The sequence below is a fragment of the Schistocerca gregaria genome, chromosome X (assembly GCF_023897955.1).
Source record: "Schistocerca gregaria isolate iqSchGreg1 chromosome X, iqSchGreg1.2, whole genome shotgun sequence".
In the NCBI taxonomy this organism is placed as follows: domain Eukaryota; kingdom Metazoa; phylum Arthropoda; class Insecta; order Orthoptera; family Acrididae; genus Schistocerca; species Schistocerca gregaria.
Window position 1 is genome coordinate 17,811,629 of NC_064931.1, and position 25,308 is coordinate 17,836,936.

A 25,308-nucleotide genomic window follows, 5' to 3' on the forward strand; every position below is an offset into this window, starting at 1 on the left:
GGGGTTATTTGAGATATCTTAATCGAAACCCTAGTAACGAGGCATTGGCTACCTTAAGAGAGTCATAGTTACTCGTCCCAATTGCTCAACCAGTCTGCCATTTTTTCTTACTGCGGCCAGTCTGCCAGAAGCGATGTGTCACTAGTTGTGTATCATAATAGAGTGATCGTTACTCATCCCAGGGGTTATTCGAGATATCTTAATCGAAACCCTAGTAACGAGGCATTGGCTACCTTAAGAGAGTCATAGTTACTCGTCCCAATTGCTCACCCAGTCTGCCATTTTTTCTTACCGTGGCAAGTCTGCCAGAAGCGATATGTCACTAGTTGTGTATCATTAAAGTGTCGTCGTTAATCCTCCCAGGGGTTATTCGAGATATCTTAATCGAAACCCTAGTAACGAGGCATTGGCTACCTTAAGAGAGTCATAGTTACTCGTCCCAATTGCTCACCCAGTCTGCCTTTTTTTCTTACTGCGGCCAGTCTGCCAGAAGCGATATGTCACTAGTTGTGTATCATAAAAGAGTGATCCTTTCTCCTCCCAGGGGTTATTCGAGATATCTTAATCGAAACCCTAGTAACGAGGCATTGGCTACCTTAAGAGAGTCATAGTAACTCGTCCCAATTGCTCACCCAGTCTGCCATTTTTTCTCACTGCGGCCAGTCTGCCAGAAGCGATATGTCACAAGTTGTGTATCATAAAAGAGTGATCGTTACTCCTCCCAGGGGTTATTCGAGATATCTTAATCGAAACCCTAGTAACGAGGCATTGGCTACCTTAAGAGAGTCATAGTTACTCGTCCCAATTGCTCACCCAGTCTGCCATTTTTTCTTACTGTGGCAAGTCTGCCAGAAGCGATATGTCACTAGTTGTGTATCAATAATGAGTCATCGTTAATCCTCCCAGGGGTTATTCGAGATATCTTAATTGAAACCCTAGTAACGAGGCATTGGCTACCTTAAGAGAGTCATAGTTACTCGTCCCAATTGCTCACACAGTCCAACATTTTTTCTTACTGTGGCCAGTCTGCCAGAAGCGATATGTCACTAGTTGAGTATCATAAAAGAGTGATCCTTTCTTCTCCCAGGGGTTATTCGAGATATCTTAATCGAAACCCTAGTAACGAGGCATTGGCTACCTTAAGAGAGTCATAGTTACTCGTCCCAATTGCTCACCCAGTCTGCCATTTTTTCTTACTGCGGCCAGTCTGCCAGAAGCGATATGTCACTAGTTGTGTATCATAAATGAGTGATCGTTTCCCCTCCCAGGGCTTATTCGAGATATCTTAATCGAAACACTAGTAACGTGGCATTGGCTACCTTAAGAGAGTCATAGTTACTCGTCCCAATTGCTCACCCAGTCTGCCATTTTTTCTTACTGTGGCAAGTCTGCCAGAAGCGATATGTCACTAGTTGTGTATCATTAAAAAGTCATCGTTAATCCTCCCAGGGGTTATTCGAGATATCTTAATCGAAACCCTAGTAACGAGGCATTGGCTACCTTAAGAGAGTCATAGTTACTCGTCCCAATTGCTCACACAGTCCAACATTTTTTCTTACTGCAGCCAGTCTGCCAGAAGCGATATGTCACTAGTTGTGTATCATAAAAGAGTGATCGGTACTCCTCCCAGGGGTTATTCGAGATATCTTAATCGAAATCCTAGTAACGAGGCATTGGCTACATTAAGAGAGTCATAGTTACTCGTCCCAATTGCTCAACCAGTCTGCCATTTTTTCTTACAGCGGCCAGTCTGCCAGAAGCGATATGTCACTAGTTGTGTATAATAAATGAGTGATCGTTTCTCCTCCCTGGGGTTATTTGAGATATCTTAATCGAAACCCTAGTAACGAGGCATTGGCTACCTTAAGAGAGTCATAGTTACTCGTCCCAATTGCTCAACCAGTCTGCCATTTTTTCTTACTGCGGCCAGTCTGCCAGAAGCGATATGTCACTAGTTGTGTATCATAATAGAGTGATCGTTACTCATCCCAGGGGTTATTCGAGATATCTTAATCGAAACCCTAGTAACGAGGCATTGGCTACCTTAAGAGAGTCATAGTTACTCGTCCCAATTGCTCACCCAGTCTGCCATTTTTTCTTACCGTGGCAAGTCTGCCAGAAGCGATATGTCACTAGTTGTGTATCATTAAAGTGTCATCGATAATCCTCCCAGGGGTTATTCGAGATATCTTAATCGAAACCCTAGTAACGAGGCATTGGCTACCTTAAGAGAGTCATAGTTACTCGTCCCAATTGCTCACACAGTCCAACATTTTTTCTTACTGCAGCCAGTCTGCCAGAAGCGATATGTCACTAGTTGTGTATCATAAAAGAGTGATCGTTACTCCTCCCAGGGGTTATTCGAGATATCTTAATCAAAATCCTAGTAACGAGGCATTGGCTACATTAAGAGAGTCATAGTTACTCGTCCCAATTGCTCAACCAGTCTGCCATTTGTTCTTACAGCGGCCAGTCTGCCAGAAGCGATATGTCACTAGTTGTGTATAATAAATGAGTGATCGTTTCTCCTCCCTGGGGTTATTTGAGATATCTTAATCGAAACCCTAGTAACGAGGCATTGGCTATCTTAAGAGAGTCATAGTTACTCGTCCCAATTGCTCAACCAGTCTGCCATTTTTTCTTACTGCGGCCAGTCTGCCAGAAGCGATGTGTCACTAGTTGTGTATCATAATAGAGTGATCGTTACTCATCCCAGGGGTTATTCGAGATATCTTAATCGAAACCCTAGTAACGAGGCATTGGCTACCTTAAGAGAGTCATAGTTACTTGTCCCAACTGCTCACCCAGTCTGCCATTTTTTCTTACTGTGGCAAGTCTGCCAGTAGCGATATGTCACTAGTTGTGTATCATTAAAGTGTCATCGTTAATCCTCCCAGGGGTTATTCCAGATATCTTAATCGAAACCCTAGTAACGAGGCATTGGCTACATTAAGAGAGTCATAGTTACTCGTCCCAATTGCTCACCGAGTCTGCCATTTTTTCTTACAGCGGCCAGTCTGCCAGAAGCGATATGTCACTAGTTGTGTATCATAATAGAGTGATCGTTACTCCTCCCAGGGGTTATTCGAGATATCTTAATCGAAACCCTAGTAACGAGGCATTGGCTACCTTAAGAGAGTCATAGTTACTCGTCCCAATTGCTCACCCAGTCTGCCATTTTTTCTTACTGTGGCAAGTCTGCCAGAAGCGATATGTCACTAGTTGTGTATCAATAATGAGTCATCGTTAATCCTCCCAGGGGTTATTCGAGATATCTTAATAGAAACCCTAGTAACGAGGCATTGGCTACCTTAAGAGAGTCATAGTTACTCGTCCCAATTGCTCACACAGTCCAACATTTTTTCTTACTGTGGCCAGTCTGCCAGAAGCGATATGTCACTAGTTGAGTATCATAAAAGAGTGATCCTTTCTTCTCCCAGGGGTTATTCGAGATATCTTAATCGAAACCCTAGTAACGAGGCATTGGCTACCTTAAGAGAGTCATAGTTACTCGTCCCAATTGCTCACCCAGTCTGCCATTTTTTCTTACTGCGGCCAGTCTGCCAGAAGCGATATGTCACTAGTTGTGTATCATAAATGAGTGATCGTTTCCCCTCCCAGGGCTTATTCGAGATATCTTAATCGAAACACTAGTAACGTGGCATTGGCTACCTTAAGAGAGTCATAGTTACTCGTCCCAATTGCTCACCCAGTCTGCCATTTTTTCTTACTGTGGCAAGTCTGCCAGAAGCGATATGTCACTAGTTGTGTATCATAAAAGAGTGATCGGTACTCCTCCCAGGGGTTATTCGAGATATCTTAATCGAAATCCTAGTAACGAGGCATTGGCTACATTAAGAGAGTCATAGTTACTCGTCCCAATTGCCCAACCAGTCTGCCATTTTTTCTTACAGCGGCCAGTCTGCCAGAAGCGATATGTCACTAGTTGTGTATAATAAATGAGTGATCGTTTCTCCTCCCTGGGGTTATTTGAGATATCTTAATCGAAACCCTAGTAACGAGGCATTGGCTACCTTAAGAGAGTCATAGTTACTCGTCCCAATTGCTCAACCAGTCTGCCATTTTTTCTTACTGCGGCCAGTCTGCCAGAAGCGATATGTCACTAGTTGTGTATCATAATAGAGTGATCGTTACTCATCCCAGGGGTTATTCGAGATATCTTAATCGAAACCCTAGTAACGAGGCATTGGCTACCTTAAGAGAGTCATAGTTACTCGTCCCAATTGCTCACCCAGTCTGCCATTTTTTCTTACCGTGGCAAGTCTGCCAGAAGCGATATGTCACTAGTTGTGTATCATTAAAGTGTCATCGTTAATCCTCCCAGGGGTTATTCGAGATATCTTAATCGAAACCCTAGTAACGAGGCATTGGCTACCTTAAGAGAGTCATAGTTACTCGTCCCAATTGCTCACACAGTCCAACATTTTTTCTTACTGCATTCAGTCTGCCAGAAGCGATATGTCACTAGTTGTGTATCATAAAAGAGTGATCCTTTCTCCTCCCAGGGTTTATTCGAGATATCTTAATCGAAACCCTAGTAACGAGGCATTGGCTACCTTAAGAGAGTCATAGCTACTCGTCCCAATTGCTCACCCAGTCGGCCATTTTTTCTTACTGCGGCCAGTCTACCAGAAGCTATATGTCACTAGTTGTGTATCATAAAAGAGTGATCGTTACACCTCCCAGGGGTTATTCGAGATATCTTAATCGAAACCCTAGTAACGAGGCATTGGCTACCTTAAGAGAGTCATAGTTACTCGTCCCAATTGCTCACCCAGTCTGCCATTTTTTCTTACTGCGGCCAGTCTGCCAGAAGCGATATGTCACTAGTTGTGTATCATAAAAATGTGATCCTTTCTCCTCCCAGGGGTTATTCGAGATATCTTAATCGAAACCCTAGTAACGAGGCATTGGCTAACTTAAGAGAGTCATAGTTACTCGTCACAATTGCTCACCCAGTCTGCCTTTTTTTCTTACTGCGGCCAATCTGCCAGAAGCGATATGTCACTAGTTGTGTATCATAAAAGAGTGATCCTTTCTCCTCCCAGGGGTTATTCGAGATATCTTAATCGAAACCCTAGTAACGAGGCATTGGCTACCTTAAGAGAGTCATAGTAACTCGTCCCAATTGCTCACCCAGTCTGCCATTTTTTCTCACTGCGGCCAGTCTGCCAGAAGCGATATGTCACAAGTTGTGTATCATAAAAGAGTGATCGTTACTCCTCCCAGGGGTTATTCAAGATATCTTAATCGAAACCCTAGTAACGAGGCATTGGCTACCTTAAGAGAGTCATAGTTACTCGTCCCAATTGCTCACACAGTATAACATTTTTTCTTACTGTGGCCAGTCTGCCAGAAGCGATATGTCAATAGTTGTGTATCATAAAGGAGTGATCCTTTCTCCTCCCAGGGGTTATTCGAGATATCTTAATCGAAACCCTAGTAACGAGGCATTGGCTACCTTAAGAGAGTCATAGTTACTCGTCCCAATTGCTCACCCAGTCTGCCATTTTTTCTTACTGCGGCCAGTCTGCCAGAAGCGATATGTCACTAGTTGTGTATCATAAATGAGTGATCGTTTCTCCTCCCAGGGCTTATTCGAGATATCTTAATCGAAACACTAGTAACGTGGCATTGGCTACCTTAAGAGAGTCATAGTTACTCGTCCCAATTTCTCACCCAGTCTGCCATTTTTTCTTACTGTGGCAAGTCTGCCAGATGCGATATGTCACTAGTTGTGTATCATTAAAAAGTCATCGTTAATCCTCCCAGGGGTTATTCGAGATATCTTAATCGAAACCCTAGTAACGAGGCATTGGCTACCTTAAGAGAGTCATAGTTACTCGTCCCAATTGCTCACACAGTCCAACATTTTTTCTTACTGCAGCCAGTCTGCCAGAAGCGATATGTCACTAGTTGTGTATCATAAAAGAGTGATCGTTACTCCTCCCAGGGGTTATTCGAGATATCTTAATCGAAATCCTAGTAACGAGGCATTGGCTACATTAAGAGAGTCATAGTTACTCGTCCCAATTGCTCAACCAGTCTGCCATTTTTTCTTACAGCGGCCAGTCTGCCAGAAGCGATATGTCACTAGTTGTGTATAATAAATGAGTGATCGTTTCTCCTCCCTGGGGTTATTTGAGATATCTTAATCGAAACCCTAGTAACGAGGCATTGGCTACCTTAAGAGAGTCATAGTTACTCGTCCCAATTGCTCAACCAGTCTGCCATTTTTTCTTACTGCGGCCAGTCTGCCAGAAGCGATGTGTCACTAGTTGTGTATCATAATAGAGTGATCGTTACTCATCCCAGGGGTTATTCGAGATATCTTAATCGAAACCCTAGTAACGAGGCATTGGCTACCTTAAGAGAGTCATAGTTACTCGTCCCAATTGCTCACCCAGTCTGCCATTTTTTCTTACCGTGGCAAGTCTGCCAGAAGCGATATGTCACTAGTTGTGTATCATTAAAGTGTCATCGTTAATCCTCCCAGGGGTTATTCGAGATATCTTAATCGAAACCCTAGTAACGAGGCATTGGCTACCTTAAGAGAGTCATAGTTACTCGTCCCAATTGCTCACCCAGTCTGCCTTTTTTTCTTACTGCGGCCAGTCTGCCAGAAGCGATATGTAACTAGTTGTGTATCATAAAAGAGTGATCCTTTCTCCTCCCAGGGGTTATTCGAGATATCTTAATCGAAACCCTAGTAACGAGGCATTGGCTACCTTAAGAGAGTCATAGTAACTCGTCCCAATTGCTCACCCAGTCTGCCATTTTTTCTCACTGCGGCCAGTCTGCCAGAAGCGATATGTCACAAGTTGTGTATCATAAAAGAGTGATCGTTACTCCTCCCAGGGGTTATTCGAGATATCTTAATCGAAACCCTAGTAACGAGGCATTGGCTACCTTAAGAGAGTCATAGTTACTCGTCCCAATTGCTCACACAGTATAACATTTTTTCTTACTGTGGCCAGTCTGCCAGAAGCGATATGTCAATAGTTGTGTATCATAAAAGAGTGATCCTTTCTCCTCCCAGGGGTTATTCGAGATATCTTAATCGAAACCCTAGTAACGAGGCATTGGCTACCTTAAGAGAGTCATAGTTACTCGTCCCAATTGCTCACCCAGTCTGCCATTTTTTCTTACTGCGGCCAGTCTGCCAGAAGCGATATGTCACTAGTTGTGTATCATAAATGAGTGATAGTTTCTCCTCCCAGGGCTTATTCGAGATATCTTAATCGAAACACTAGTAACGTGGCATTGGCTACCTTAAGAGAGTCATAGTTACTCGTCCCAATTGCTCACCCAGTCTGCCATTTTTTCTTACTGTGGCAAGTCTGCCAGAAGCGATATGTCACTAGTTGTGTATCATTAAAAAGTCATCGTTAATCCTCCCAGGGGTTATTCGAGATATCTTAATCGAAACCCTAGTAACGAGGCATTGGCTACCTTAAGAGAGTCATAGTTACTCGTCCCAATTGCTCACACAGTCCAACATTTTTTCTTACTGCAGCCAGTCTGCCAGAAGCGATATGTCACTAGTTGTGTATCATAAAAGAGTGATCGTTACTCCTCCCAGGGGTTATTCGAGATATCTTAATCGAAATCCTAGTAACGAGGCATTGGCTACATTAAGAGAGTCATAGTTACTCGTCCCAATTGCTCAACCAGTCTGCCATTTTTTCTTACAGCGGCCAGTCTGCCAGAAGCGATATGTCACTAGTTGTGTATAATAAATGAGTGGTCGTTTCTCCTCCCTGGGGTTATTTGAGATATCTTAATCGAAACCCTAGTAACGAGGCATTGGCTACCTTAAGAGAGTCATAGTTACTCGTCCCAATTGCTCAACCAGTCTGCCATTTTTTCTTACTGCGGCCAGTCTGCCAGAAGCGATATGTCACTAGTTGTGTATCATAATAGAGTGATCGTTACTCATCCCAGGGGTTATTCGAGATATCTTAATCGAAACCCTAGTAACGAGGCATTGGCTACCTTAAGAGAGTCATAGTTACTCGTCCCAATTGCTCACCCAGTCTGCCATTTTTTCTTACCGTGGCAAGTCTGCCAGAAGCGATATGTCACTAGTTGTGTATCATTAAAGTGTCATCGTTAATCCTCCCAGGGGTTATTCGAGATATCTTAATCGAAACCCTAGTAACGAGGCATTGGCTACCTTAAGAGAGTCATAGTTACTCGTCCCAATTGCTCATACAGTCCAACATTTTTTCTTACTGCAGCTAGTCTGCCAGAAGCGATATGTCACTAGTTGTGTATCATAAAAGAGTGATCCTTTCTCCTCCCAGGGTTTATTCGAGATATCTTAATCGAAACCCTAGTAACGAGGCATTGGCTACCTTAAGAGAGTCATAGCTACTCGTCCCAATTGCTCACCCAGTCGGCCATTTTTTCTTACTGCGGCCAGTCTACCAGAAGCTATATGTCACTAGTTGTGTATCATAAAAGAGTGATCGTTACACCTCCCAGGGGTTATTCGAGATATCTTAATCGAAACCCTAGTAACGAGGCATTGGCTACCTTAAGAGAGTCATAGTTACTCGTCCCAATTGCTCACCCAGTCTGCCATTATTTCTTACTGCGGCCAGTCTGCCAGAAGCGATATGTCACTAGTTGTGTATCATAAAAGTGTGATCCTTTCTCCTCCCAGGGGTTATTCGAGATATCTTAATCGAAACCCTAGTAACGAGGCATTGGCTACCTTAAGAGAGTCATAGTTACTCGTCCCAATTGCTCACCCAGTCTGCCTTTTTTTCTTACTGCGGCCAGTCTGCCAGAAGCGATATGTCACAAGTTGTGTATCATAAAAGAGTGATCCTTTCTCCTCCCAGGGGTTATTCGAGATATCTTAATCGAAACCCTAGTAACGAGGCATTGGCTACCTTAAGAGAGTCATAGTAACTCGTCCCAATTGCTCACCCAGTCTGCCATTTTTTCTCACTGCGGCCAGTCTGCCAGAAGCGATATGTCACAAGTTGTGTATCATAAAAGAGTGATCGTTACTCCTCCCAGGGGTTATTCGAGATATCTTAATCGAAACCCTAGTAACGAGGCATTGGCTACCTTAAGAGAGTCATAGTTACTCGTCCCAATTGCTCACACGGTATAACATTTTTTCTTACTGTGGCCAGTCTGCCAGAAGCGATATGTCAATAGTTGTGTATCATAAAAGAGTGATCCTTTCTCCTCCCAGGGGTTATTCGAGATATCTTAATCGAAACCCTAGTAACGAGGCATTGGCTACCTTAAGAGAGTCATAGTTACTCGTCCCAATTGCTCACCCAGTCTGCCATTTTTTCTTACTGCGGCCAGTCTGCCAGAAGCGATATGTCACTAGTTGTGTATCATAAATGAGTGATCGTTTCTCCTCCCAGGGCTTATTCGAGATATCTTAATCTAAACACTAGTAACGTGGCATTGGCTACCTTAAGAGAGTCATAGTTACTCGTCCCAATTGCTCACCCAGTCTGCCATTTTTTCTTACTGTGGCAAGTCTGCCAGAAGCGATATGTCACTAGTTGTGTATCATTAAAAAGTCATCGTTAATCCTCCCAGGGGTTATTCGAGATATCTTAATCGAAACCCTAGTAACGAGGCATTGGCTACCTTAAGAGAGTCATAGTTACTCGTCCCAATTGCTCACACAGTCCAACATTTTTTCTTACTGCAGCCAGTCTGCCAGAAGCGATATGTCACTAGTTGTGTATCATAAAAGAGTGATCGTTACTCCTCCCAGGGGTTATTCGAGATATCTTAATCGAAATCCTAGTAACGAGGCATTGGCTACATTAAGAGAGTCATAGTTACTCGTCCCAATTGCTCAACCAGTCTGCCATTTTTTCTTACAGCGGCCAGTCTGCCAGAAGCGATATGTCACTAGTTGTGTATAATAAATGAGTGATCGTTTCTCCTCCCTGGGGTTATTTGAGATATCTTAATCGAAACCCTAGTAACGAGGCATTGGCTACCTTAAGAGAGTCATAGTTACTCGTCCCAATTACTCAACCAGTCTGCCATTTTTTCTTACTGCGGCCAGTCTGCCAGAAGCGATATGTCACTAGTTGTGTATCATAATAGAGTGATCGTTACTCATCCCAGGGGTTATTCGAGATATCTTAATCGAAACCCTAGTAACGAGGCATTGGCTACCTTAAGAGAGTCATAGTTACTCGTCCCAATTGCTCACCCAGTCTGCCATTTTTTCTTACTGTGGCAAGTCTGCCAGAAGCGATATGTCACTAGTTGTGTATCATTAAAGTGTCATCGTTAATCCTCCCAGGGGTTATTCGAGATATCTTAATAGAAACCCTAGTAACGAGGCATTGGCTACCTTAAGAGAGTCATAGTTACTCGTCCCAATTGCTCACCCAGTCTGCCATTTTTTCTTACTGCGGCCAGTCTGCCAGAAGCGATATGTCACTAGTTGTGTATCATAAAAGTCTGATCCTTTCTCCTCCCAGGGGTTATTCGAGATATCTTAATCGAAACCCTAGTAACGAAGCATTGGCTACCTTAAGAGAGTCATAGTTACTCGTCCCAATTGCTCACCCAGTCTGCCTTTTTTTCTTACTGCGGCCAGTCTGCCAGAAGCGATATGTCACTAGTTGTGTATCATAAAAGAGTGATCCTTTCTCCTCCCAGGGGTTATTCGAGATATCTTAATCGAAACCCTAGTAACGAGGCATTGGCTACCTTAAGAGAGTCATAGTAACTCGTCCCAATTGCTCACCCAGTCTGCCATTTTTTCTCACTGCGGACAGTGTGCCAGAAGCGATATGTCACAAGTTGTGTATCATAAAAGAGTGATCGTTACTCCTCCCAGGGGTTATTCGAGATATCTTAATCGAAACCCTAGTAACGAGGCATTGGCTACATTAAGAGAGTCATAGTTACTCGTCCCAATGGCTCACCGAGTCTGCCATTTTTTCTTACAGCGGCCAGTCTGCCAGAAGCGATATGTCACTAGTTGTGTATCATAATAGAGTGGTCGTTACTCCTCCCAGGGGTTATTCGAGATATCTTAATCAAAACCCTAGTAACGAGGCATTGGCTACCTTAAGAGAGTCATAGTTACTCGTCCCAATTGCTCACCCAGTCTGCCATTTTTTCTTACTGTGGCAAGTCTGCCAGAAGCGATATGTCACTAGTTGTGTATCAATAATGAGTCATCGTTAATCCTCCCAGGGGTTATTCAAGATATCTTAATCGAAACCCTAGTAACGAGGCATTGGCTACCTTAAGAGAGTCATAGTTACTCGTCCCAATTGCTCACACAGTCCAACATTTTTTCTTACTGTGGCCAGTCTGCCAGAAGCGATATGTCACTAGTTGTGTATCATAAAAGAGTGATCCTTTCTCCTCCCAGGGGTTATTCGAGATATCTTAATCGAAACCCTAGTAACGAGGCATTGGCTACCTTAAGAGAGTCATAGTTACTCGTCCCAATTGCTCACCCAGTCTGCCATTTTTTCTTACTGCGGCCAGTCTGCCAGAAGCGATATGTCACTAGTTGTGTATCATAAATGAGTGATCGTTTCTCCTCCCAGGGCTTATTCGAGATATCTTAATCGAAACACTAGTAACGAGGCATTGGCTACCTTAAGAGAGTCATAGTTACTCGTCCCAATTGCTCACCCAGTCTGCCATTTCTTCTTACTGGGGCAAGTCTGCCAGAAGCGATATGTCACTAGTTGTGTATCATTAAAGAGTCATCGTTAATCCTCCCAGGGGTTATTCGAGATATCTTAATCGAAACCCTAGTAACGAGGCATTGGCTACCTTAAGAGGGTCATAGTTACTCGTCCCAATTGCTCACACAGTCCAACATTTTTTCTTACTGCAGCCAGTCTGCCAGAAGCGATATGTCACTAGTTGTGTATCATAAAAGAGTGATCCTTTCTCCTCCCAGGGGTTATTCGAGATATCTTAATCGAAATCCTAGTAACGAGGCATTGGCTACCTTAAGAGAGTCATAGTAACTCGTCCCAATTGCTCACCCAGTCTGCCATTTTTTCTCACTGAGGCCAGTCTGCCAGAAGCGATATGTCACAAGTTGTGTATCATAAAAAAGTGACCGTTACCCCTCCCAGGGGTTATTCGAGATATCTTAATCGAAATCCTAGTAACGAGGCATTGGCTACATTAAGAGAGTCATAGTTACTCGTCCCAATTGCTCAACCAGTCTGCCATTTTTTCTTACAGCGGCCAGTCTGCCAGAAGCGATATGTCACTAGTTGTGTATAATAAATGAGTGATCGTTTCTCCTCCCTGGGGTTACTTGAGATATCTTAATCGAAACCCTAGTAACGAGGCATTGGCTACCTTAAGAGAGTCATAGTTACTCGTCCCAATTGCTCAACCAGTCTGCCATTTTTTCTTACTGCGGCCAGTCTGCCAGAAGCGATATGTCACTAGTTGTGTCTCATAATAGAGCGATCGTTACTCATCCCAGGGGTTATTCGAGATATCTTAATCGAAACCATAGTAACGAGGCATTGGCTACCTTAAGAGAGTCATAGTTACTCGTCCCAATTGCTCACACAGTCTGCCATTTTTTCTTACTGTGGCAAGTCTGCCTGAAGCGATATGTCACTAGTTGTGTATCATTAAAGTGTCATCGTTTATCCTCCCAGGGGTTATTCGAGATATCTTAATCGAAACCCTAGTAACGAGGCATTGGCTACCTTAAGAGAGTCATAGTTACTCGTCCCAATTGCTCACACAGTCCAACATTTTTTCTTTCTGCAGCCAGTCTGCCAGAAGCGATCTGTCACTAGTTGTGTATCATAAAAGAGTGATCCTTTCTCCTCCCAGGGGTTATTCGAGATATCTTAATCGAAACCCTAGTAACGAGGCATTGGCTACCTTAAGAGAGTCATAGCTACTCGTCCCAATTGCTCACCCAGTCTGCCATTTTTTCTTACTGCGGCCAGTCTGCCAGATGCTATATGTCACTAGTTGTGTATCATAAAAGAGTGATAGTTACACCTCCCAGGGGTTATTCGAGATATCTTAATCGAAACCCTAGTAACGAGGCAGTGGCTACCTTAAGAGAGTCATAGTTACTCGTCCCAATTGCTCACCCATTCTGCCATTTTTTCTTACTGCGGCCAGTCTGCCAGAAGCGATATGTCACTAGTTGTGTATCATAAAAGAGTCATCGGTACTCCTCCCAGGGGTTATTCGAGATATCTTAATCGAAACCCTAGTAACGAGGCATTGGCTACCTTAAGAGAGTCATAGTTACTCGTCCCAATTGCTCACCCAGTCTGCCATTTTTTCTTACTGCGGCCAGTCTGCCAGAAGCGATATGTCACTAGTTGTGTATCATAAAAGAGTGATCCTTTCCCCTCCCAGGGGTTATTCGAGATATCTTAATCGAAACCCTACTAACGAGGCATTGGCTACCTTAAGAGAGTCATAGTAACTCGTCCCAATTGCTCACCCAGTCTGCCATTTTTTCTTAAAGCGGGCAGTCTGCCAGAAGCGATATGTCACTAGTTGTGTATCATTAAAGAGTCATCGTTAATCCTCCCAGGGGTTATTCGAGATATCTTCATCGAAACCCTAGTAACGAGGCATTGGCTACCTTAAGAGAGTCATAGTTACTCGTCCCAATTGCTCACCCAGTCTGCCATTTTTTCTTACTGTGGCCAGTCTGCCAGAAGCGATATGTCACTAGTTGTGTATCATAAAAGAGTGATCCTTTCTCCTCCCAGTGGTTATTCGAGATATCTTAATCGAAACCCTAGTAACGAGGCATTGGCTACCTTAAGAGAGTCACAGTTACTCGTCCCAATTGCTCACCCAGTCTGCCATTTTTTCTTACTGCGGCCAGTCTGCCAGAAGCGATATGTCACTAGTTGTGTATCATAAATGAGTGATCGTTTCTCCTCCCAGGGCTTATTCGAGATATCTTAATCGAAACACTAGTAACGAGGCTTTGGCTACCTTAAGAGAGTCATAGTTACTCGTCCCAATTGCTCACTCAGTCTGCCATTTTTTCTTACTGTGGCAAGTCTGCCAGAAGCGATATGTCACTAGTTGTGTATCATTAAAGAGTCATCGTTAATCCTCCCAGGGGTTATTCGAGATATCTTAATCGAAACCCTAGTAACGAGGCATTGGCTACCTTAAGAGAGTCATACTTACTCGTCCCAATTGCTCACACAGTCCAACATTTTTTCTTACTGCAGCCAGTCTGCCAGAAGCGATATGTCACTAGTTGTGTATCATAAAAGAGTGATCCTTTCTCCTCCCAGGGGTTATTCGAGATATCTTAATCGAAACCCTAGTAACGAGGCATTGGCTACCTTAAGAGAGTCATAGTTACTCGTCCCAATTGCTCACCCAGTCTGCCATTTTTTCTTACTGCGGCCAGTCTGCCAGAAGCTATATGTCACTAGTTGTGTATCATAAAAGAGTGATCGTTACACCTCCCAGGGGTTATTCGAGATATCTTAATCGAAACCCTAGTAACGAGGCATTGGCTACCTTTAGAGAGTCATAGTTACTCGTCCCAATTGCTCACACAGTCTGCCATTCTTTCTTACTGCGGCCAGTCTGCCAGAAGCGATATGTCACTAGTTGTGTATCATAAAAGAGTGATCCTTTCTCCTCCCAGGGGTTATTCGAGATATCTTAATCGAAACCCTAGCAATGAGGCATTGGCTACCTTAAGAGAGTCATAGTTACTCGTCCCAATTACTCACCCAGTCTGCCTTTTTTTCTTACTGCGGCCAGGATGCCAGAAGCGATATGTCACTAGTTGTGTATCATAAAAGAGTGATCCTTTCTCCTCCCAGGGGTTATTCGAGATATCTTAATCGAAACCCTAGTAACGAGGCATTGGCTACCTTAAGAGAGTCATAGTAAATCGTCCCAATTGCTCACCCAGTCTGCCATTTTTTCTCACTGCGGCCAGTCTGCCAGAAGCGATATGTCACAAGTTGTGTATCATAAAAGAGTGATCGTTACTCCTCCCAGGGGTTATTCGAGCTATCTTAATCGAAACCCTAGTAACGAGGCATTGGCTACATTAAGAGAGTCATAGTTACTCGTCCCAATTGCTCACCGAGTCTGCCATTTTTTCTTACAGCGGCCAGTCTGCCAGAAGCGATATGTCACTAGTTGTGTATCATAATAGAGTGATCGTTACTCCTCCCAGGGGTTATTCGAGATATCTTAATCGAAACCCTAGTAACGAGGCATTGGCTACCTTAAGAGAGTCATAGTTACTCGTCCCAATTGCTCACCCAGTCTGCCATTTTTTCTTACTGCGGCCAGTCTGCCAGAAGCGATATGTCACTAGTTGTGTATCATAAATGAGTGATCGTTTCTCCTCCCAGGGCTTATTCGAGATATCTTAATCGAAACACTAGTAACGAGGCATTGGGTACCTTAAGAGAGTCATAGTTACTCGTCCCAATTGCTCACCCAGTCTGCCATTTTTTCTTACTGTGGCAAGTCTGCCAGAAGCGATATGTCACTAGTTGTGTATCATTAAAAAGTCATCGTTAATCCTCCCAGGGGTTATTCGAGATATCTTAATCGAAACCCTACTAACGAGGCATTGGCTACCTTAAGAGAGTCATAGTTACTCGTCCCAATTGCTCACCCAGTCTGCCATTTTTTCTTACTGCGGCCAGTCTGCCAGAAGCGATATGTCACTAGTTGTGTATCATAAATGAGTGATCGTTTCTCCTCCCAGGGGTTATTCGAGATATCTTAATCGAAACACTAGTAACGAGGCATTTTCTACCTTAAGAGAGTCATAGTAACTCGTCCCAATTGCTCACCCAGTCGGCCATTTTTTCTCACTGCGGCCAGTCTGCCAGAAGCGATATGTCACTAGTTGTGTATCATAAAAGAGTGATCGTTACTCCTCCCAGGGGTTATTCGAGATATCTTAATCGAAACCCTAGTAACGAGGCATTGGCTACCTTAAGAGAGTCATAGTTACTCGTCCCAATTGCTCACACAGTATAACATTTTTTCTTACTGTGGCCAGTCTGCCAGAAGCGATATGTCAATAGTTGTGTATCATAAAAGAGTGATCCTTTCTCCTCCCAGGGGTTATTCGAGATATCTTAATCGAAACCCTAGTAACGAGGCATTGGCTACCTTAAGAGAGTCATAGTTACTCGTCCCAATTGCTCACCCAGTCTGCCATTTTTTCTTACTGTGGCCAGTCTGCCAGAAGCGATATGTCACTAGTTGTGTATCATAAAAGAGTGATCCTTTCTCCTCCCAGTGGTTATTCGAGATATCTTAATCGAAACCCTAGTAACGAGGCATTGGCCACCTTAAGAGAGTCACAGTTACTCGTCCCAATTGCTCACCCAGTCTGCCATTTTTTCTTACTGCGGCCAGTCTGCCAGAAGCGATATGTCACTAGTTGTGTATCATAAATGAGTGATCGTTTCTCCTCCCAGGGCTTATTCGAGATATCTTAATCGAAACACTAGTAACGAGGCTTTGGCTACCTTAAGAGAGTCATAGTTACTCGTCCCAATTGCTCACTCAGTCTGCCATTTTTTCTTACTGTGGCAAGTCTGCCAGAAGCGATATGTCACTAGTTGTGTATCATTAAAGAGTCATCGTTAATCCTCCCAGGGGTTATTCGAGATATCTTAATCGAAACCCTAGTAACGAGGCATTGGCTACCTTAAGAGAGTCATACTTACTCGTCCCAATTGCTCACACAGTCCAACATTTTTTCTTACTGCAGCCAGTCTGCCAGAAGCGATATGTCACTAGTTGTGTATCATAAAAGAGTGATCCTTTCTCCTCCCAGGGGTTATTCGAGATATCTTAATCGAAACCCTAGCAATGAGGCATTGGCTACCTTAAGAGAGTCATAGTTACTCGTCCCAATTACTCACCCAGTCTGCCTTTTTTTCTTACTGCGGCCAGGATGCCAGAAGCGATATGTCACTAGTTGTGTATCATAAAAGAGTGATCCTTTCTCCTCCCAGGGGTTATTCGAGATATCTTAATCGAAACCCTAGTAACGAGGCATTGGCTACCTTAAGAGAGTCATAGTAAATCGTCCCAATTGCTCACCCAGTCTGCCATTTTTTCTCACTGCGGCCAGTCTGCCAGAAGCGATATGTCACAAGTTGTGTATCATAAAAGAGTGATCGTTACTCCTCCCAGGGGTTATTCGAGATATCTTAATCGAAACCCTAGTAACGAGGCATTGGCTACATTAAGAAGGTCATAGTTACTCGTCCCAATTGCTCACCGAGTCTGCCATTTTTTCTTACAGCGGCCAGTCTGCCAGAAGCGATATGTCACTAGTTGTGTATCATAATAGAGTGATCGTTACTCCTCCCAGGGGTTATTCGAGATATCTTAATCGAAACCCTAGTAACGAGGCATTGGCTACCTTAAGAGAGTCATAGTTACTCGTCCCAATTGGTCACCCAGTCTGCCATTTTTTCTTACTGTGGCAAGTCTGCCAGAAGCGATATGTCACTAGTTGTGTAACAATAATGAGTCATCGTTAATCCTCCCAGGGGTTATTCGAGATATCTTAATGGAAACCCTAGTAACGAGGCATTGGCTACCTTAAGAGAGTCATAGTTACTCGTCCCAATTGCTCACACAGTCCAACATTTTTTCTTACTGTGGCCAGTCTGCCAGAAGCGATATGTCACTAGTTGTGTATCATAAAAGAGTGATCCTTTCTCCTCCCAGGGGTTATTCGAGATATCTTAATCGAAACCCTAGTAACGAGGCATTGGCTACCTTAAGAGAGTCATAGTTACTCGTCCCAATTGCTCACCCAGTCTGCCATTTTTTCTTACTGCGGCCAGTCTGCCAGAAGCGATATGTCACTAGTTGTGTATCATAAATGAGTGATCGTTTCTCCTCCCAGGGCTTATTCGAGATATCTTAATCGAAACACTAGTAACGAGGCATTGGCTACCTTAAGAGAGTCATAGTTACTCGTCCCAATTGCTCACCCAGTCTGCCATTTTTTCTTACTGTGGCAAGTCTGCCAGAAGCGATATGTCACTAGTTGTGTATCATTAAAAAGTCATCGTTAATCCTCCCAGGGGTTATTCGAGATATCTTAATCGAAACCCTACTAACGAGGCATTGGCTACCTTAAGAGAGTCATAGTTACTCGTCCCAATTGCTCACCCAGTCTGCCATTTTTTCTTACTGCGGCCAGTCTGCCAGAAGCGATATGTCACTAGTTGTGTATCATAAATGAGTGATCGTTTCTCCTCCCAGGGGTTATTCGAGATATCTTAATCGAAACACTAGTAACGAGGCATTTTCTACCTTAAGAGAGTCATAGTAACTCGTCCCAATTGCTCACCCAGTCGGCCATTTTTTCTCACTGCGGCCAGTCTGCCAGAAGCGATATGTCACTAGTTGTGTATCATAAAAGAGTGATCGTTACTCCTCCCAGGGGTTATTCGAGATATCTTAATCGAAACCCTAGTAACGAGGCATTGGCTACCTTAAGAGAGTCATAGTTACTCGTCCCAATTGCTCACACAGTATAACATTTTTTCTTACTGTGGCCAGTCTGCCAGAAGCGATATGTCAATAGTTGTGTATCATAAAAGAGTGATCCTTTCTCCTCCCAGGGGTTATTCGAGATATCTTAATCGAAACCCTAGTAACGAGGCATTGGCTACCTTAAGAGAGTCATAGTTACTCGTCCCAATTGCTCACCCAGTCTGCCATTTTTTCTTACTGCGGCCAGTCTGCCAGAAGCGATATGTCACTAGTTGTGTATCATAAATGAGTGATCGTTTCTCCTCCCAGGGCTTATTCGAGATATCTTAATCGAAACACTAGTAACGTGGCATTGGCTACCTTAAGAGAGTCATAGTTACTCGTCCCAATTGCTCACCCAGTCTGCCATTTTTTCTTACTGTGGCAAGTCTGCCAGAAGCGATATGTCACTAGTTGTGTATCATTAAAAAGTCATCGTTAATCCTCCCAGGGGTTATTCGAGATATCTTAATCGAAACCCTAGTAACGAGGCATTGGCTACCTTAAGAGAGTCATAGTTACTCGTCCCAATTGCTCACACAGTCCAACATTTTTTCTTACTGCAGCCAGTCTGCCAGAAGCGATATGTCACTAGTTGTGTATCATAAAAGAGTGATCGTTACTCCTCCCAGGGGTTATTCGAGATATCTTAATCGAAATCCTAGTAACGAGGCATTGGCTACATTAAGAGAGTCATAGTTACTCGTCCCAATTGCTCACTCAGTCTGCCATTTTTTCTTACTGTGGCAAGTCTGCCAGAAGCGATATGTCACTAGTTGTGTATCATTAAAGAGTCATCGTTAATCCTCCCAGGGGTTATTCGAGATATCTTAATCGAAACCCTAGTAACGAGGCATTGGCTACCTTAAGAGAGTCATACTTACTCGTCCCAATTGCTCACACAGTCCAACATTTTTTCTTACTGCAGCCAGTCTGCCAGAAGCGATATGTCACTAGTTGTGTATCATAAAAGAGTGATCCTTTCTCCTCCCAGGGGTTATTCGAGATATCTTAATCGAAACCCTAGTAACGAGGCATTGGCTACCTTAAGAGAGTCATAGTTACTCGTCCCAATTGCTCACCCAGTCTGCCATTTTTTCTTACTGCGGCCAGTCTGCCAGAAGCTATATGTCACTAGTTGTGTATCATAAAAGAGTGATCGTTACACCTCCCAGGGGTTATTCGAGATATCTTAATCGAAACCCTAGTAACGAGGCATTGGCTACCTTTAGAGAGTCATAGTTACTCGTCCCAATTGCTCACACAGTCTGCCATTCTTTCTTACTGCGGCCAGTCTGCCAGAAGCGATATGTCACTAGTTGTGTATCATAAAAGAGTGATCCTTTCTCCTCCCAGGGGTTATTCGAGATATCTTAATCGAAACCCTAGCAATGAGGCATTGGCTACCTTAAGAGAGTCATAGTTACTCGTCCCAATTACTCACCCAGTCTGCCTTTTTTTCTTACTGCGGCCAGGATGCCAGAAGCGATATGTCACTAGTTGTGTATCATAAAAGAGTGATCCTTTCTCCTCCCAGGGGTTATTCGAGATATCTTAATCGAAACCCTAGTAACGAGGCATTGGCTACCTTAAGAGAGTCATAGTAAATCGTCCCAATTGCTCACCCAGTCTGCCATTTTTTCTCACTGCGGCCAGTCTGCCAGAAGCGATATGTCACAAGTTGTGTATCATAAAAGAGTGATCGTTACTCCTCCCAGGGGTTATTCGAGATATCTTAATCGAAACCCTAGTAACGAGGCATTGGCTACATTAAGAAGGTCATAGTTACTCGTCCCAATTGCTCACCGAGTCTGCCATTTTTTCTTACAGCGGCCAGTCTGCCAGAAGCGATATGTCACTAGTTGTGTATCATAATAGAGTGATCGTTACTCCTCCCAGGGGTTATTCGAGATATCTTAATCGAAACCCTAGTAACGAGGCATTGGCTACCTTAAGAGAGTCATAGTTACTCGTCCCAATTGGTCACCCAGTCTGCCATTTTTTCTTACTGTGGCAAGTCTGCCAGAAGCGATATGTCACTAGTTGTGTAACAATAATGAGTCATCGTTAATCCTCCCAGGGGTTATTCGAGATATCTTAATGGAAACCCTAGTAACGAGGCATTGGCTACCTTAAGAGAGTCATAGTTACTCGTCCCAATTGCTCACACAGTCCAACATTTTTTCTTACTGTGGCCAGTCTGCCAGAAGCGATATGTCACTAGTTGTGTATCATAAAAGAGTGATCCTTTCTCCTCCCAGGGGTTATTCGAGATATCTTAATCGAAACCCTAGTAACGAGGCATTGGCTACCTTAAGAGAGTCATAGTTACTCGTCCCAATTGCTCACCCAGTCTGCCATTTTTTCTTACTGCGGCCAGTCTGCCAGAAGCGATATGTCACTAGTTGTGTATCATAAATGAGTGATCGTTTCTCCTCCCAGGGCTTATTCGAGATATCTTAATCGAAACACTAGTAACGAGGCATTGGCTACCTTAAGAGAGTCATAGTTACTCGTCCCAATTGCTCACCCAGTCTGCCATTTTTTCTTACTGTGGCAAGTCTGCCAGAAGCGATATGTCACTAGTTGTGTATCATTAAAAAGTCATCGTTAATCCTCCCAGGGGTTATTCGAGATATCTTAATCGAAACCCTACTAACGAGGCATTGGCTACCTTAAGAGAGTCATAGTTACTCGTCCCAATTGCTCACCCAGTCTGCCATTTTTTCTTACTGCGGCCAGTCTGCCAGAAGCGATATGTCACTAGTTGTGTATCATAAATGAGTGATCGTTTCTCCTCCCAGGGGTTATTCGAGATATCTTAATCGAAACACTAGTAACGAGGCATTTTCTACCTTAAGAGAGTCATAGTAACTCGTCCCAATTGCTCACCCAGTCGGCCATTTTTTCTCACTGCGGCCAGTCTGCCAGAAGCGATATGTCACTAGTTGTGTATCATAAAAGAGTGATCGTTACTCCTCCCAGGGGTTATTCGAGATATCTTAATCGAAACCCTAGTAACGAGGCATTGGCTACCTTAAGAGAGTCATAGTTACTCGTCCCAATTGCTCACACAGTATAACATTTTTTCTTACTGTGGCCAGTCTGCCAGAAGCGATATGTCAATAGTTGTGTATCATAAAAGAGTGATCCTTTCTCCTCCCAGGGGTTATTCGAGATATCTTAATCGAAACCCTAGTAACGAGGCATTGGCTACCTTAAGAGAGTCATAGTTACTCGTCCCAATTGCTCACCCAGTCTGCCATTTTTTCTTACTGCGGCCAGTCTGCCAGAAGCGATATGTCACTAGTTGTGTATCATAAATGAGTGATCGTTTCTCCTCCCAGGGCTTATTCGAGATATCTTAATCGAAACACTAGTAACGTGGCATTGGCTACCTTAAGAGAGTCATAGTTACTCGTCCCAATTGCTCACCCAGTCTGCCATTTTTTCTTACTGTGGCAAGTCTGCCAGAAGCGATATGTCACTAGTTGTGTATCATTAAAAAGTCATCGTTAATCCTCCCAGGGGTTATTCGAGATATCTTAATCGAAACCCTAGTAACGAGGCATTGGCTACCTTAAGAGAGTCATAGTTACTCGTCCCAATTGCTCACACAGTCCAACATTTTTTCTTACTGCAGCCAGTCTGCCAGAAGCGATATGTCACTAGTTGTGTATCATAAAAGAGTGATCGTTACTCCTCCCAGGGGTTATTCGAGATATCTTAATCGAAATCCTAGTAACGAGGCATTGGCTACATTAAGAGAGTCATAGTTACTCGTCCCAATTGCTCAACCAGTCTGCCATTTTTTCTTACAGCGGCCAGTCTGCCAGAAGCGATATGTCACTAGTTGTGTATAATAAATGAGTGATCGTTTCTCCTCCCTGGGGTTATTTGAGATATCTTAATCGAAACCCTAGTAACGAGGCATTGGCTACCTTAAGAGAGTCAGAGTTACTCGTCCCAATTGCTCAACCAGTCTGCCATTTTTTCTTACTGCGGCCAGTCTGCCAGAAGCGATATGTCACTAGTTGTGTATCATAATAGAGTGATCGTTACTCATCCCAGGGGTTATTCGAGATATCTTAATCGAAACCCTAGTAACGAGGCATTGGCTACCTTAAGAGAGTCATAGTTACTCGTCCCAATTGCTCACCCAGTCTGCCATTTTTTCTTACCGTGGCAAGTCTGCCAGAAGCGATATGTCACTAGTTGTGTATCATTAAAGTGTCATCGTTAATCCTCCCAGGGGTTATTCGAGATATCTTAATCGAAACCCTAGTAACGAGGCATTGGCTACCTTAAGAGAGTCATAGTTACTCGTCCCAATTGCTCACACAGTCCAACATTTTTTCTTACTGCAGCTAGTCTGCCAGAAGCGATATGTCACTAGTTGTGTATCATAAAAGAGTGATCCTTTCTCCTCCCAGGGTTTATTCGAGATATCTTAATCGAAACCCTAGTAACGAGGCATTGGCTACCTTAAGAGTGTCATAGCTACTCGTCCCAATTGCTCACCCAGTCGGCCATTTTTTCTTACTGCGGCCAGTCTACCAGAAGCTATATGTCACTAGTTGTGTATCATAAAAGAGTGATCGTTACACCTCCCAGGGGTTATTCGAGATATCTTAATCGAAACCCTAGTAACGAGGCATTGGCTACCTTAAGAGAGTCATAGTTACTCGTCCCAATTGCTCACCCAGTCTGCCATTATTTCTTACTGCGGCCAGTCTGCCAGAAGCGATATGTCACTAGTTGTGTATAATAAAAGTGTGATCCTTTTTCCTCCCAGGGGTTATTCGAGATATCTTAATCGAAACCCTAGTAACGAGGCATTGGCTACCTTAAGAGAGTCATAGTTACTCGTCCCAATTGCTCACCCAGTCTGCCTTTTTTTCTTACTGCGGCCAGTCTGCCAGAAGCGATATGTCACAAGTTGTGTATCATAAAAGAGTGATCCTTTCTCCTCCCAGGGGTTATTCGAGATATCTTAATCGAAACCCTAGTAACGAGGCATTGGCTACCTTAAGAGAGTCATAGTAACTCGTCCCAATTGCTCACCCAGTCTGCCATTTTTTCTCACTGCGGCCAGTCTGCCAGAAGCGATATGTCACAAGTTGTGTATCATAAAAGAGTGATCGTTACTCCTCCCAGGGGTTATTCGAGATATCTTAATCGAAACCCTAGTAACGAGGCATTGGCTACCTTAAGAGAGTCATAGTTACTCGTCCCAATTGCTCACACAGTATAACATTTTTTCTTACTGTGGCCAGTCTGCCAGAAGCGATATGTCAATAGTTGTGTATCATAAAAGAGTGATCCTTTCTCCTCCCAGGGGTTATTCGAGATATCTTAATCGAAACCCTAGTAACGAGGCATTGGCTACCTTAAGAGAGTCATAGTTACTCGTCCCAATTGCTCACCCAGTCTGCCATTTTTTCTTACTGCGGCCAGTCTGCCAGAAGCGATATGTCACTAGTTGTGTATCATAAATGAGTGATCGTTTCTCCTCCCAGGGCTTATTCGAGATATCTTAATCTAAACACTAGTAACGTGGCATTGGCTACCTTAAGAGAGTCATAGTTACTCGTCCCAATTGCTCACCCAGTCTGCCATTTTTTCTTACTGTGGCAAGTCTGCCAGAAGCGATATGTCACTAGTTGTGTATCATTAAAAAGTCATCGTTAATCCTCCCAGGGGTTATTCGAGATATCTTAATCGAAACCCTAGTAACGAGGCATTGGCTACCTTAAGAGAGTCATAGTTACTCGTCCCAATTGCTCACACAGTCCAACATTTTTTCTTACTGCAGCCAGTCTGCCAGAAGCGATATGTCACTAGTTGTGTATCATAAAAGAGTGATCGTTACTCCTCCCAGGGGTTATTCGAGATATCTTAATCGAAATCCTAGTAACGAGGCATTGGCTACATTAAGAGAGTCATAGTTACTCGTCCCAATTGCTCAACCAGTCTGCCATTTTTTCTTACAGCGGCCAGTCTGCCAGAAGCGATATGTCACTAGTTGTGTATAATAAATGAGTGATCGTTTCTCCTCCCTGGGGTTATTTGAGATATCTTAATCGAAACCCTAGTAACGAGGCATTGGCTACCTTAAGAGAGTCATAGTTACTCGTCCCAATTACTCAACCAGTCTGCCATTTTTTCTTACTGCGGCCAGTCTGCCAGAAGCGATATGTCACTAGTTGTGTATCATAATAGAGTGATCGTTACTCATCCCAGGGGTTATTCGAGATATCTTAATCGAAACCCTAGTAACGAGGCATTGGCTACCTTAAGAGAGTCATAGTTACTCGTCCCAATTGCTCACCCAGTCTGCCATTTTTTCTTACTGTGGCAAGTCTGCCAGAAGCGATATGTCACTAGTTGTGTATCATTAAAGTGTCATCGTTAATCCTCCCAGGGGTTATTCGAGGTATCTTAATAGAAACCCTAGTAACGAGGCATTGGCTACCTTAAGAGAGTCATAGTTACTCGTCCCAATTGCTCACCCAGTCTGCCATTTTTTCTTACTGCGGCCAGTCTGCCAGAAGCGATATGTCACTAGTTGTGTATCATAAAAGTCTGATCCTTTCTCCTCCCAGGGGTTATTCGAGATATCTTAATCGAAACCCTAGTAACGAAGCGTTGGCTACCTTAAGAGAGTCATAGTTACTCGTCCCAATTGCTCACCCAGTCTGCCTTTTTTTCTTACTGCGGCCAGTCTGCCAGAAGCGATATGTCACAAGTTGT